The sequence below is a fragment of the Corapipo altera genome, unplaced genomic scaffold (assembly GCF_003945725.1).
Source record: "Corapipo altera isolate COAL_440 unplaced genomic scaffold, ASM394572v1 24b, whole genome shotgun sequence".
Classification (NCBI taxonomy): domain Eukaryota; kingdom Metazoa; phylum Chordata; class Aves; order Passeriformes; family Pipridae; genus Corapipo; species Corapipo altera.
In genome coordinates this window covers 10,599,757-10,614,092 of record NW_020884888.1, presented here as the reverse complement: position 1 = coordinate 10,614,092, position 14,336 = coordinate 10,599,757, and the positions used below count along the sequence as shown (strand labels likewise).

At 42.0% G+C, this 14,336-nt stretch overlaps 1 long non-coding RNA gene across 2 annotated transcripts in view; it reads right to left on the bottom strand.

The window, feature by feature from the left end:
- Positions 1 to 1,739: 1,739 nt before the first annotated feature.
- The window catches only part of LOC113947403, a 16,235-nt gene continuing 3,638 nt past the window's right edge, over positions 1,740 to 14,336 (bottom strand). The window contains exons 2-3 of one of the 2 annotated variants that reach the window (XR_003527713.1): positions 5,948 to 6,198; positions 1,740 to 1,866 (exon numbers count right to left, since the gene is read on the bottom strand). This is a non-coding gene — a long non-coding RNA (uncharacterized LOC113947403). Of the gene's footprint in view, positions 1,867 to 3,269; positions 3,743 to 5,947; positions 6,199 to 14,336 lie in introns of those variants that run through there. The other variant, XR_003527712.1, reaches the window with a different exon arrangement.

The window sequence follows — 14,336 nt, the reverse complement described above, 5'->3', positions numbered from 1 at the left end:
GCCGCGGTGTGGGAGAAGAGGGGATGGGGTCACCGGTGGGGGAGAGGAGCGACAAACGCCCCCGTCAGCGCCAGCTCCGAGAACCCTCCTCCGCCTCTTTCGCCGCGAACTTGGCAAACCCGGTGCTTGCCAGGCGGCTGTGCCCGAGGCTGCGCCCCGCGGGGAACGCAGGCTTTTCCTCAGCCTCATACCCTGCACAGACCCTGGCGCTGCCACTTTCGGCACGTTTCTCGTCATCCCAGTTCTTACAGATGCTTTTTTCTTCTTTCGGAGGCGGCAAAAACAATTACTTGGAAACTACCAGCGGCTTTGATCAAGAAGAGGGGATGGCGTGGCTGACGGGGCAGGCATGGCAAGGCAGGCTTCTCCCGGGTTTTCCTTCCAGCAGTACGAGCCCATCATGAGGAAGGCAGACCCACAGCCCGGGCGGTGCGGGGTGCCCGCTGGCGTAGCCTTCGCGGCAACTCAGGCACCGCGTTGAAAATCTGTGTGTGCTGTTTTAGGAGTATCCCCCTCACGCCGTTTCCCCGCAATATCAACTGTTACGCTTGTGTGCGAAAGGAGAACAAGGCGGGAGGCGGGGGAGCCTGCCTGATATTACTGCGGTACATGCCCGCTGTCCGGCGTGCCCGGCGTTGGGCAGCCTGGCCTCTCGGATGTTTCAGGAGTTTCTCTCCTCTCCAGCCAGCCATTTGCGTTACATTGCTTTCCTGGCCATGGTGGGAGGATGGCAGAGATGGCAGATGGGTCAGGCTACCAGCCAACACAGGGACCATGAGACAGGAGCAAGCAGACTGAGTGACGTGCCTGGGAGAGATTTGGGTGAGGAACTGAGATGGGAACGGGAGATGCTGCCTGACTTGCATTTCTCTTGACTGTCTTTGTGATGGTCCCACAGGTTCTGCTTAATGGTCACTCCTTCCCCCAAACACTTCCATCCCTTCAGGCTTGAGCTTGATGGGCATGTTCTGCCCATCGGAGAGTGTCTTGCCCAATTCAGTAATCAGAGTAATTGCAAGTAGGTTCTTTGGCTCCAAAAGTTAGAGTTTCTTCCTCAGCAAGCAAGACTTGGCGGATCTTGGTCAAAAGCTACATGTGGCTGATAGCATTGCTATCTGGAGAAACCCCTATTCCAGGCTGACTGTAAATGTTTTGAAACATTCAAACATTGGATTAATTTACCAGTAACAGAAAAGAAAAGGACGTGTTCACCTTTTCTGTACTGCACGTTTCTCTACCAAGGCTTTTATGTTATGATCAAAATACTTGTTTCTATGTATTTTACCCCAGTGTCTAACAGACAGGGAAGTACTACTGTATTGTAGTATAACCATCCTTAACTTTATCTTTTCTTTCTTTGACAACCTGAGGTCTTCCCCTAATTCTCATCTCCTCAGCAGAGAGTTGAGAATGCTGACTTCTGTTCTCTTCTCTCCATCTCTGCATATACAGATGGCCTAAGGGCAAGGGAGGCAGTTGGCTGTCCTAGTTGTAGGTAGAGAAACAAAAATACGAATTTGGAGAAGCAAAACATGGATCTCTAATATCCCTGCTACCATGGGTGGAAGTTGACTGAGTTGCCACAGTTCGGTAATTACCCCAGTCATCTGAGCCACATGCCATGGTAATGAGCCACATGCATGATCTTAATCTGAGCCCTTATGAAAATAAATAGGGTAGGTTACATACTTTATTTTACAAGTGGATTGGTTCAGCAACTGTGCGCTGTCACTTACCATAGCTCCAGGAATGAATGGTGATCTGTTAAATCATGGCAACTTGATTTCATAGCTCTGTTCATCATTTATTCAGTCATTTTTCATCTCCCCTTTTTTCCTCGGAAATCTTAATGAACTCTTCCCTATCCTAGAATAGATGCAAAGGCTACACAGGCACCAAACCTCTGCAGAACCGTCCAAACCTTTTCCTGGCTGCATCATTAGCAAATTATGCTGCACCAGTTATTTCAAGAACCTGAAAGAACTTCTCTTGCCTCAGCTGTAACTTTTACTCTACCATGATATACATGAGCAGAGGTGTAAAGCACAAAATAACAAAATAATATTTGCTTATGATGCTCATTTCTTTCTATGTAGCACAGCAAAAGAGTGAAAGCCTATTAATTACCGAACTCACAGCACCAGCAGAAGCAACTGCCCATTCTCCTGTTCTTCAGTCCCATTTGGCTGATGGAAAATCTGGGTAAAATGTGGTGAGTACGCTCTGCGATACAGCATGGGAATCTGCCTTTCTCCAGGCTCTTTGGCATTGGGCCTGGCTCTTAAAAGAAGGGCAAAGGGGGTATTTCTAGTGTGCATTGTAATCCCCACAATCTTGGTGCTATGCTCATTTTTTAGGCGAAGGGCATTACTTTGGAGAGGGGCTGCATGAGTATTTGCCAAGCTCATAAAACGTCTGTGAGACTGGCGTGTTCAACCCCACCCCCAGACTGCTTTTAACCCTTTCATTTCTATATAGCTTCATCTCTGTTTAGATGGGCCTCCTTAACATATTTCCTAAGAAAATTTAAACATTTAGGTGACAAAATCCTTGACGAAAAATAGTTTAGGCCTTTAAAAATATTCACCAGAACAGTTTCACATTAATGCTTTTGTACAGTCTTTAAAACATTATTCCTATATTTCCTCACCTTCACTGCTGGTAGTGAATCAAACCTTTAAGGCTGCATTTTTCTTCTGCTAAAACTGGCCTGTAATATTTCAGGAATTTGAGTTTATAGTATAAGCGTAACTGAACATGTAAGGAATCTAGTAAGATGAGTCTAATACCAAAGAATTTGTTTATAAGGTAGCAAAAAGAGGTTAAAATTAGCTCAGCATTAGCTAACATGCACCAGTTAACCAAGCTTTTTCTCTAGTCTAGCATGTAATCTTTTCCTATGATTCCACTGTTTGAGGACCATCTTAAAATCAGAAACCAGGTTGGACCTTAAAAACCAAAGCAAAAATAACAAACTCTAATTTATAGCAAGAAAAAATTGTGAATAGAAGTTAGTTAGTGTGGTTAGGTTTAGTTAACAGCAAACACACATCTTTAACCACATAAATCCTTTTCCCATTCTCAGCAATCTAGAAGTTGCAATTTAAGCATTAGTCCCTGCAAGAGAGTTGACTTACTGTACAATTGTAAAATTCCTGGCTGTGTAATTAGAGCAATTGGAGCTGTGTAGCCTCAAGCTCACAAAATTCTGTTACTTTGCTATCCACAGCAAAAAAAAAAAAAGAGAAGGGCAGATTTTTCAGAGTTATTTTAAATGTGTCTAAAAGTGGACACATAACTACATAATCCAGACTGAAGCTGATACATCTCTATGATATGGTCACACAGTCTTGAATGTAAGGACCGTAGAACTTTGGGGATTTTGTTTTAAAGGTTGAATATTAATTACATGCTTATTGTTCTTCTTTTTTTTTTTTCACCACAGTTGTTTTCCCTAACATTTTGTTCTATATATTTTGGACAATTGCCCTACAATTTCCTCTCTTTTCTACTATTCCTCCTATGTGCACTTTTTTCAGTATTTGAAACCCGAGACCTAGTCTGCAATTGAACTGACATTAATGAAAGAATATTTGCCTGGACAGACCTAGTGGGCCAAAGCTCATGTTCTTGGGCTTAGCTGTGGTGAGAACCTTCCCAGGCAAGATGCTAATGTAAGATGTTTTCCAAAACTGAAGAGTGGTGTGACTCAAACTCATCTAAACAGTGAGAACATACTTCTCTGAACAGTGTCAGAGAAGGGAAAATATAAAATCAGTTTTCAAGACCATGTCATATTATATGACTTAAAAAAGCCTTTGGAAAATCTTGGCTACCTTACAAAACAAATTTGAACCAAAACACTAACTAATTTGTGTAAGCTCATCTTCATTGTACTGAGCTGGGTAATCCCACTTGGTGTGCTGGTCAGGGTGACCCAGCTACAGCCATTCCTCTCTGTGAGGTTTTTACTCTTTGTTTACCATGCTAAGGAGAGTCTGAGGTTGTGAAAGCAGCATTTCAGAGATGCAATTCACCACCTCACAGGTGCTGGTGCCACTGAAATTCCCTTCATCCTTACCTCTTTCTGTGGTAAGAATGAAAGTAAGTTGTACAATGCTTAGAATTACCCTCTCTTTCAGAATATTTGTGAAAGAGAAGTAGAGATTTTATGCCACTCAGCCCAGCAGAACTAGCAGAAAGGGAAACTTAATGAGGCTTCTGTGAAAATAACTTTCCACAGCTCTGAAAACAGTTCATTTAGAAGTGGCGTGAAGTCTTAGTACAGCACTTTGGCAGGTCGTTTTCCAGTTAGTGGAGTACAGACAGGCCAGGCTTTTGTAAAGTTGGGCAAGACTGACAGGAAGATGGCAGAAGGGACACTCCATGCATGGTCTAGCACCGCAATAAAACAGAAAGCTCCTATGTAAGCAACGGATGTGGTACGATCCCGGTGTTCCTTGTGCAACAAACTGCGTACACAATATCACGTCTCCACCACTGCAACCAGCCTGCACCTCTCCCAGACATTGTACCCAGCTCTCCAATCAGCAGGCACAGTTGGAGCTGAAAGCGATGGCAGTGAGGAGCACCATCTGCCTTTGAAACACTGACTGTCATGTGGGGCTTCAAGCTACTAACTCCTGGAATCGTTCTTAAAGTTAGTGCCAAATGCCCTTAGAAAAGAGTTCTCAAGTGAGCTATGTCTGTACTGAACATTCAATGTAAGGGTTTCTATATCAAGGAGGCTATTTCTGTTATGATATACATAATATAGTCATGCTATAATCAGAAGAATTATATCCACTGACAGTCCTCTCTGTAAATATTTAACACTGTATGAGATAAGCTTTATTAACATTGTCCACGACTATGTTTTAACTCACAGGCTGGGTTAAACTTCTACCACTTTTAAATAGTGGTTTGGTTTTGTTTTTTTTTTTTTCAGTGCAATATTTCACTGAAATTTAGAAAGTTTCCATGGTTAGGAGGTAGTGGTATATCCAGGTTTCATTTTCAAATTTCAAGATGGATAAATTACAACAGAGATTTTGTAGAATTTCATAGTTGATTACATAATTCTCATCTCACACTTGCATTATGTGATGCACCTCTCGGTTAATCCTGCTTGATAGCAACACAAATGAAAACAGGATTTGGTTCTGTGTTTAAATCAAAATTAACATGCTATGCATAAAGACAAATACACATCTACTTATGCAAAGAAAAGCAAAAGTATCAGGCTTGGTGCTGCTACTATTTCTGTTGAGTTACCTAATTTATGATTGCCTTAGTTTACCAACAACTGAAAGCGCACAAAGATGTATATGCATATGGAACTTCACCAATATTAGATTCAACTTATATTCCTTAATTCTTCAGGGAAAAAAGACCCTTTGAGATATATCATCTCCAGAATTCTCCATGAGCCGAACAGGGACTTGAATAGGTGCTTCCTGGTAAATTACTACATGCACTCCCAAAGGCCTACCTTTTACTCATTCCCTCCCCAAATGCAGACCTCATGAACCTGCTGAAATCACTAAATGGTATTAATATGAGACTCATAGCCCTGAAGGATTGAACTTCAGTGGATACTATTATCAGGAAAGCATCTGAAGATGGCAGATGACATCTGACATACATAAAGCCTTATATATAATTCAGACCTAAGTCACAAATATGAGGGAGTAAATAAGAAAATAACTTACCTCCTTACCTTGACGAATTCTTTCTGAACATATTTGGATTGACATCATATGCAATAAATTATTTCTAGCCACCATCATGTCATGATATAATCAGTGGTGTGAAGGGCGGCTTTCCCATCACCTACCCTCTGAGGCCAACAAAGGCTTATTAACTCTCCCTTCGTACATTTTGTAGGCTTTACACTTTGATATCAATAAGTTAAAAGACAGTAATACTTTTCTTTTTGCTGGCATACCTTGAGACTAATCCTGCTGCTTATTTCTTTTTCCAGAAGATAGAGGTTAGCTAGGTATGGCAAAGGAAGAGGAAGGAGATCTTCCAAAGATGTCTGGTTGTACAAATCCTGAAGGCTTGGTCCAAAATGAAGTACACAAGTACACAATTGTTTCACCACGGTGTCATTGGGCAGACATGGTCATGCAGGGACAAGACAGAGTAGCGCTTCTCTCTTCAGAAAGGGTTGTGGTCACCTTCCTCCCCCTGCTCCTGTAAGCAACACATAGTTAGAAACCAAAAAACTCTCCTTGAATTATCAAGGAGGGGATTGGAGAAACTGTCTGGGGTGGAGGAAATATGGGTTATCTGGACAACATCACTGTGCTGAACCAAAGCCAACTGATATTGAGAGATTTTCTACTGATGCCAACTGTTTTTTTCTAAATCTTTTGCATCACTTGCAAGCATGGGCAGTAATGACTGGTGGTTCTACACAACTTTTCTTCTCTCATTTGCTCCCCTCTTTCTTTTGAATGTGAAGTTAATCACCTCTTAAGCCTACCTCTAGCTAGTTGTACTGGTGCTACATGAATCTTCGCAGGAATCTGCTGTTTACTGGCCCCTAAAAGACAACGTGAAGGTAAAAAGTCTGCCACGTGCTTTAAACATCCTGTACCTGACATGATGTGGTTGATGAACCTTTGGAACATTTTTATTTCTCTGTCTTCTCCTGGCTTGCCAGCTTTCCTCACCCTGCAACCTCAGTCAAGGGGAGGGGTATAAATGATTACATAATTAAAATGAAACAACACTCCCTTTCTTCAAGTGAGTCATCTGCAGGTATCCAGAAAATGTACAGCATGAAAATTACCTCCAGTTCAGGGTATTAAGAATACAAAAGTAGCTCCTTAGAGGTATTCTGGAAAAATAAGTATGGATTATATCTAACTTATAAATAAAGAGAACTACTTTCCTGCAGTTCATGGTTGAAGACTAGGATAACCAGATTACAAAGCTTCCAGTGAATTTGCAACACAGGGTGCTACAGTACTGTGTTGCTTCAGGGACAGCCCAGAAAACTGTGATGCAAAGGGCTGTGCTTGGTTCCTCCTCTGGCCCTATGGCAAGAGCTCTCCTGGCAGCAGCTGGTGTCTGCCTCAGCACTTGCTGTCCAGCCTGTTGGCACAGTTTATCTTTCCAACAGAGTGGGAGGTGAGCCAGAGCCACACCTTTTCTCCACCTTCTTCAGCAGAGATGGATGACAAGAGAGGAAAACAATAATCCCACAGAAACCCATCTTTTCTTACAGTGCAAGTATCTATCACAGAAGGGCCTTAGTGGCTATGAAGGGTCTAGGATAAAGACCACAAACTTCAGTAAATGGGCATGTGTCCATAGAGATTTAAAGAAATAAATTGATTTTAAACTTATTCATAAGACAATGCAATACTAAAGGAACCCACAGATTTGCATGCAGTTTTTTCTTTTACTAGAAGATGACAAATAAAGGTGTAAATCCTCCTGAAGTACATTAGACTAACACTTGCAATAACTATGGAGGTGCTTTCACAACCCTGGCCTGTGTTTTAAGTCTGTCTCAAAAGCCCCATTAACTTTAGTTATCGGTACTGAACCAAAACACACATGGCAATCTTCACAAACTTTCACTCAAAATGTGTTTTGGAACCTGTCTGCACCTTACAAGGGAAAATTAAAAGTCAGAGAGTGACATTTTAATTGTTCATATGTACTTTGCATTTTATGTGCCGTACTACCTCAGTTGTTTATAGAGTCATATAATATCCTGAGTTGGAAGGGACCGACAAGGATCATCAAGTCAAACTTCTGGCTCTGGACTGGAACACTCCAAAAATCACATCATGTGTCTGAGGGCATTGTCCAAACACTTTTTGAACTTGAAGGAATTGTCTACTCGAGTCAGACCCTGTGGGTGCACAACAAGGGTAACCAGCTATGGGTCTTGCAGCAACCTCTGCAGCCTAAGTCACTGATTATGTGAAGTTTACTCAGGGTGCTTGGTGTGAGCAGCCTCCTGGTTGTTCTCATCCTTGCACGTGCAGAAGATAACCTTGGGTCCCGCTCCGATGCAGGAACATGGTGGGGTCCCACCTGCAGACATCGTATGTGCCACAGGCAGAAGGTATCCATCCATGCCATCCCCCACAGCAGCCTCGTCTCGTGGCTACTGAAACCACCTCTGTCGGGTTGCCCAATCCCAGCTGAACTGTTGCAAAGCTCACAACATATCTTAAACAACAGGTACAGCTCCAGTGCATGATCACCTCAGTGTAGGTATAACCTTCCTCTTCTCTGAGATTTTAATGTCATAGCATAGGAGAATCTTTGTGCAACTTGAGATGTGGTGCTTTTAACCCCTTGAAAAACAATGGTGTGTGCAAGAGTGACACTGAAAATCCTCAGTACTTTGCTACCATGTTTTCAATTTTAAGGTGATTCCCTATAAAATTATTAAGTACCATTCACTTGCACATTACAATTGTGCTTCCAGACTACTGTCTAATACAGATCTTGATTTGTTACCCTACTACTTTATGAATACCTCATTCCTTCCTGATGATTGAACACTAAACATGTCTAAACCTGGAATTTTCAGATAGATGTAACATAGACTGTATATATAATGTTATGATTCTAGAGTTTTGTTTTCTTTGGGGTGGGTTTTTCTTTGTTTTTTTTTTGTTTTCTTTTGTTTTGTGTGTGTGTTTGTTTTTGTTTTTTTTCATACTGACTTACATGGGCACTCCGGATGCCTGTGACTTCTCCTGAGATCACACTTGAAGAATGGCATCCAGCCCTGGGCCCTCACCACAAGACAGCCATGGACCTGTTGGAGGGAGTCCAGAGGAAGGCAACAAAAGTGGTCAGAAGGCTGCAACACTTCCCTTATGAAAAAAAGTCTGAGAAAATTTGAGATGTTCAGCCTGGAGAAGTGAAAGCTCCTGGAAGATGTTACTGCAGCCTTTCAACACTTGAAGGGGGCTTATAAGAAAGATGTGGACAGACTTTTACCAGGGCCGTGTAGTGATAACACAAGGGGCTAGCAGTTTTAACTACAAGAGAGTAGATTTAGATCAGATATAAGGAAGAAGTTCTCTACTTCCCTACTCACCATGAGGGTGGTGAGAGACTGGAACAGATTGTCCAGAGAAGTTGTTGAGGCCTCATCATTGGAAATGTTCAAGGTTGGATTGGATGGGGCTTTGAGTAACCTGGTCCAGTGAAAGGTGTCCCTCCCAATGCCATATGGGTTGGACTATAGATGACATTTAAAGGTCCCTTCCAATCCAAACCACTCTTTGATTCTTGAATGCCCATGTGAGGATTTGAATATCTGTGGACTCAAGTGAGAATGTGTGATTCATCATCGGCAAAGTAAAGATATTTTAGGTCGACTTGTAGTGGAGCCCCAGGATTCAGGACCCTTATCCCTTATCGAAGTTTTTTCAAGGGAAACAATGTGGCAGATGAGCCAATAAAATGGTTAGGAACTCATCTCTAGTTTAAATTTTATCATAGAAGCTGAAAATTAAATCAGTGGTTCTGCAGTCATCCAACAGTATGATCAGAAAACAGGCTGTGGAAAACTCAGGGGAAGAAATTTTAGTGAGCATGATTTCTCCAACAGTCTTGTGACAATCTGTATCAAAAAAATAACCAATGAAAGTCTTAATAACATTTCAATTATTGGATTAAATCTTGGAAAAGACTAATGATTGAGAAAGGGAAGTGAGCAATTGGCAGGAAAACAAACCCAGAACAAAATAACAAAAATTCCCCAAGGTCTTATTGCAAAATTAGGCTTTTAAATGTTTGTATCCAACCCCCCTCCACTGGGAGGCCCCTGCCCCTGCTCCCTGGAAATGTGGGGCTCATAGTCCCAATATGATTGCTGTGGGAGGAGGGGTCAACTCCTTTCCGAAGGTGGCGAAGTGAGTAGCGTGTCACTACCTCCTGGAAAAGAGAACTGACTGGCTTTATTTTAATCATGATATCTGCCTTTGTAATCACTGCTATGCTTTAAGCAAAACCAAGCATCCTTTTACTTTTACTTCAAATGCAAGTAAAACACGTGGACATGAAAGGAGATGCTCTGGGGAGGCAGATGATGAAAGATCCTGCTAACACCATCATAAAAGCAAAGCTGCAGCAGGAAGCTGAAAGGACGCCCTGGGTGGATTTGTTATCAGACCTTCCAATTTTGAAGAGAGAGAGGTATAAAAATAAGAACAAAGATTTTGAGTTCCTGAGCCCATGGCTGCTCTGATGAGCTGAAGCTATCAGGTTGAACACACCATCAGTGAGATAAGGATTTCAGCCACTTGTGAAGTATTTTTGTCTCTTATATTCCCAGGCATTCTTATTTTAAAAAAAAAAAAAACAAAAGGAAAAACACCTAGGCAGCAGAACGACCTTTAACTCAGTCCCTTTGAGTCCTGAACCTGACGACTGGACCCAAAAATCAAAGAACAATCTCCCCCCTAAACATCTCTGAACCCCAGCAGAGGAGATCCTTTGCCATCCAGTGGGGTGAGGGGGAGGTAAACAGAAAGCCCCAACAGACGTGCCCTAAATATTTCTTTTGTACATTGTGTTACTACGCTCAAGAGGCATTGCTGAGAAATGGAGTTTACAAACTGGGGAAAAGTTTGCAACTATAACAGTGATATTTATAGTTTTCTAATTTTTTTTTGAAACTTTGTGAAATGTATCTGGGCAAATGGCTGTCCCAGCCTAAGGCAACAGCTAATGTCAAGCTCTGTGAGCAAGATTAGTGGTTATGCTTAGCCAGCTTGGCCAGGGGATTCATTCAAGATTTTGTCCTGCAGACTGGATACACATAGGAGGCAGAAAAAAAACATTTTCCTGCCTCTTTGAAGATCCATGTCCAGCTCCCCATTTGGTTCAGTTCAGCCTGCTGGCTGTGGGTAGTTCTCAGTATTAAAGCACTGTAGAAATCCTGCAGCCTCAGGGGTCATGCAGGTGGCTGTGCCAGGTTGGGACCAGCCAACCAAGAGTGAAGGTGCTTTTGGCAGAGCTTCCAGGGCCCACGAAGATGGAGGAACCAGAGGCGCAACCATCAGGGAGCCAAGCACCTACCAAACCATTGTTGTACAGGGCAGTTTATTGCCCAACAAATCTTAGCTTTCACTTACTTTAGATGATGGGAAAAAGTCTACCCTGGAAATTGCTTCCTTGGAGGAAAAAGACTATGAACTGTTATAGTTAAAGAATAACCGTAACAGTCAGTTACTATCACTGTTTATCTACCTGGTCAGATTTTTTTTCTGTCTTACAAAAAAACCCCCAAATTCCAAATCTTTGTTAACTGTTTGATTTGTGTCTGCCTCTTACTTATGCCTCTGCTTTTGAAATAGTAGAGTTCAGTATAATTTTTCCAGTTGTCCAGGTGTGGCCTCAAGACACCGCTTTTGGAGCAACTCCCTTCAGCTGGAACTCAGACCTTGTTGCTGCCAGTCATGGCCTGGCAGGAGCGTTACTTCTGAACAACAGCAGCAGTGTTTCAAGGAAATTACTAACCTCTTCTTTTTCCGGAAGATCCCTACTACCACTGGTATGTAGGATGGAAGATATGTAGTCTGAGGATATACTAAGACTGTGTAGTCTATCTTGTTAGTTAAAAAAGAAAGCAAATGAGGATTCTAGGAAGAAAAAAGGGCAATGTATTAAAATAATTAAATGCCATTCCAGACTCCAACAGACTCCTTGTCTCTGAGCAATTATGAATAATACTGGGTACATGAGATGAAATTTAATTTAGACTACAGTTTCATAGTCACTTCAAGCTAATCTAAGTTGGCACAGATTATGAAAAGAGGAACCGTGCCTGCCTGTTTGTCCCTAACAAAACCATTCCCTCTTTTTTTTCCCCTCTTACCACCACAGCTTCACACACAGAGCAGCTTTATTTGTCTGTGCATGGCATGCAGAGGGGCAGGCAGTGTGCCAAGAGGGACAAGCCTGCTGCTCCCAGAAATACTTTCAGTCTCCCCATGCCCTCTTCTTGGTTACAGCTATCCTTATTACAACAGGCAAAAAAACCCAATGAACAACAGGGAAAGGTTTTGCTAACCCAGATAAGTTTCCTGGTTTGGGGTGGGGTGGGATAGGAGGGTGGTGCAGTTATGTCTTCAAGCTGTACAGTACAGCATCATACCTTGAGTACTGTGAAACAAGGGAGCAGTAAAGACACTTGGACTAGAAATGCCCTGGAGTAGGCACTAATTCTGGCATTTCCTAGCTTAACACTGTTTTATATTATTGGTGTGTAACATATTAACTTCTGAAGGTCACAGCCCATCAGCCCTGATTCACTGGTGACTTGTCCAGATAAATACAGGCAAGCGCAATGCTGTCTATTCTAGACATGGAGGAAAAAAGGCTCTTTTTACATATATATATATATGTAAATATATATAAATTGTTTGGCCCATTAAGATATCAACACCCTTCTATCCCTGTGTTTATCTTTGGATACTATAATGAGATGCTGGCCACAATTAATGCTTTGGAGTTATTAATCCTAAATCAGGGAGCCCAAGCTGAATTCAACAAACATAGGGAAAGTACGTGCCTGTGTGCGTACATCTAATTCTACTTTTTCTGAAGTTAATGTGTATTTTCCTGAGTGCAACCTCAGTCCCACAGCTGGACATCTATGCTTGCTTTAATGTAATTGCACAAGACAAAATACAACTAAAACATAGCAGCCTCATTTAGAATACTTAAAACCAAATTACAAATAGGTAATTGAGGTCACATGCTCATTTTGCAGGAACCTGTCTATCTCCTGCATCACAAGAGCTGAATAACTGTAAGTCAGTCGCTCAGGTGCAAACCTGTTTGAGATCTGCTCTTCACCGCCAGAAGATATGCCAAGAGTTCTCATATAAACAGGCACTGTTTGCAGATACCTTCTCAGTGGTGGCACTCTATTGTTAAACATTAATTCTTAGGAATGTGTATGTTGTGCAACATTTACACGTGCTATTTGGATCTGTTAACAATTTGAAAGAATGCTTCTGGTAATTTGGGAGCAAAGCATAAGTCTGGGAGAGTTTCCTACACAAAATATAGGTGAAAAATACATTTAAGAGCAAGCAATTTTTATTGGGTTTATTTATTTATTTACTTATTAAAGGTGCCCTGAAATTTGTTTTACAGCCATTGAATATTTTTAAAGAGGGCACAAAAGACCTTGACAGTTGGTCCCACCTGGTATATTTGCATTCTGCCAGTGGAGGAGAACAGACACACAAGTGGTAAAAGTGATTTGGCAAAAAAGGGTAGGGAAGTAACGTCAAAATTTGGGATCATTTCTGGGGAGACAAACAAGCAAATGCACTATTTTTACTGCCAAGTTCCTGTGGAGAACAGCAGAGGCAAGACATCTCTGCTCCACCTGTTGGGGGAGAGGAAGAAGAATTCTCTGGAGAGAGCAGGGGGAACACTCCTGTTTGCCAGTGAGTCTGCAGCAGTAGTTATGAACACACTAAGTTTTCTTTGTCTTAGGAGATAAGGAAGTGAATCAGAAATTCAAAAAGAGACTCAAGGAGGAAAAAAAAGAGGAATAACTTTCTTGCCATCAGGCAACTCTACCTGGCCTACAGTTATAGTTTGGGAGAGATGCTTGGGCAAATGCACCTCACTGTCCTCACCAGAGTTTGGGTGTTTGTTTGGGGGATGGGGGTGATTTTGCAGTTTGATATATTACTTTGGAGTATGTTACTTTGGAGTGATTTCATAGAATATTTTGGGTTGAAAGTGACCTTTAAAGGTCATCTGATCCAACCTATCTACAATAAGCAGGGACACCTTCCACTAGACCAGGTTGCACAGATCCCGATCCAGCCGGGCCTTGAGTGTTTCTAGGGGTGGGACATCCGCCACCTCTCTTGGCAACCTGTTTCAGTGTTTCACTACCATCATCATAAAACCCATTGTCTATGAAGTGAGCCCACAAGACTGTCAGCAGGGTACACGTCAGCAGGTACTGTCAGCATGCTCTAGCAACTTCAAGAACTTACTGTTTGTTATTTTATGGTATGTTCTGCTTTTTGCTTACCCCGGGTTGGTAATCACTAAGAAGAACTTCCAATTTGCTGTCTTTGGATATTTATCAGTGTAATATTGGGTTGCTCTGTTTAGTGTCTAGAGGCTTCCAGTAAAAGAAGCTGGTAGAGCTATTTACTGAGAAGTATTACATCTGATATCATTACTTCTTGGTAAAAGGTTTAGTTTGTTATTTGCTGGGATAATGGGAATACAAGTCTGTGACCATGAGAAAACACACATATGCACAGAATGTGTAAATGATGACATGTGTTAAGACTCTTGTGTAAGGAGAT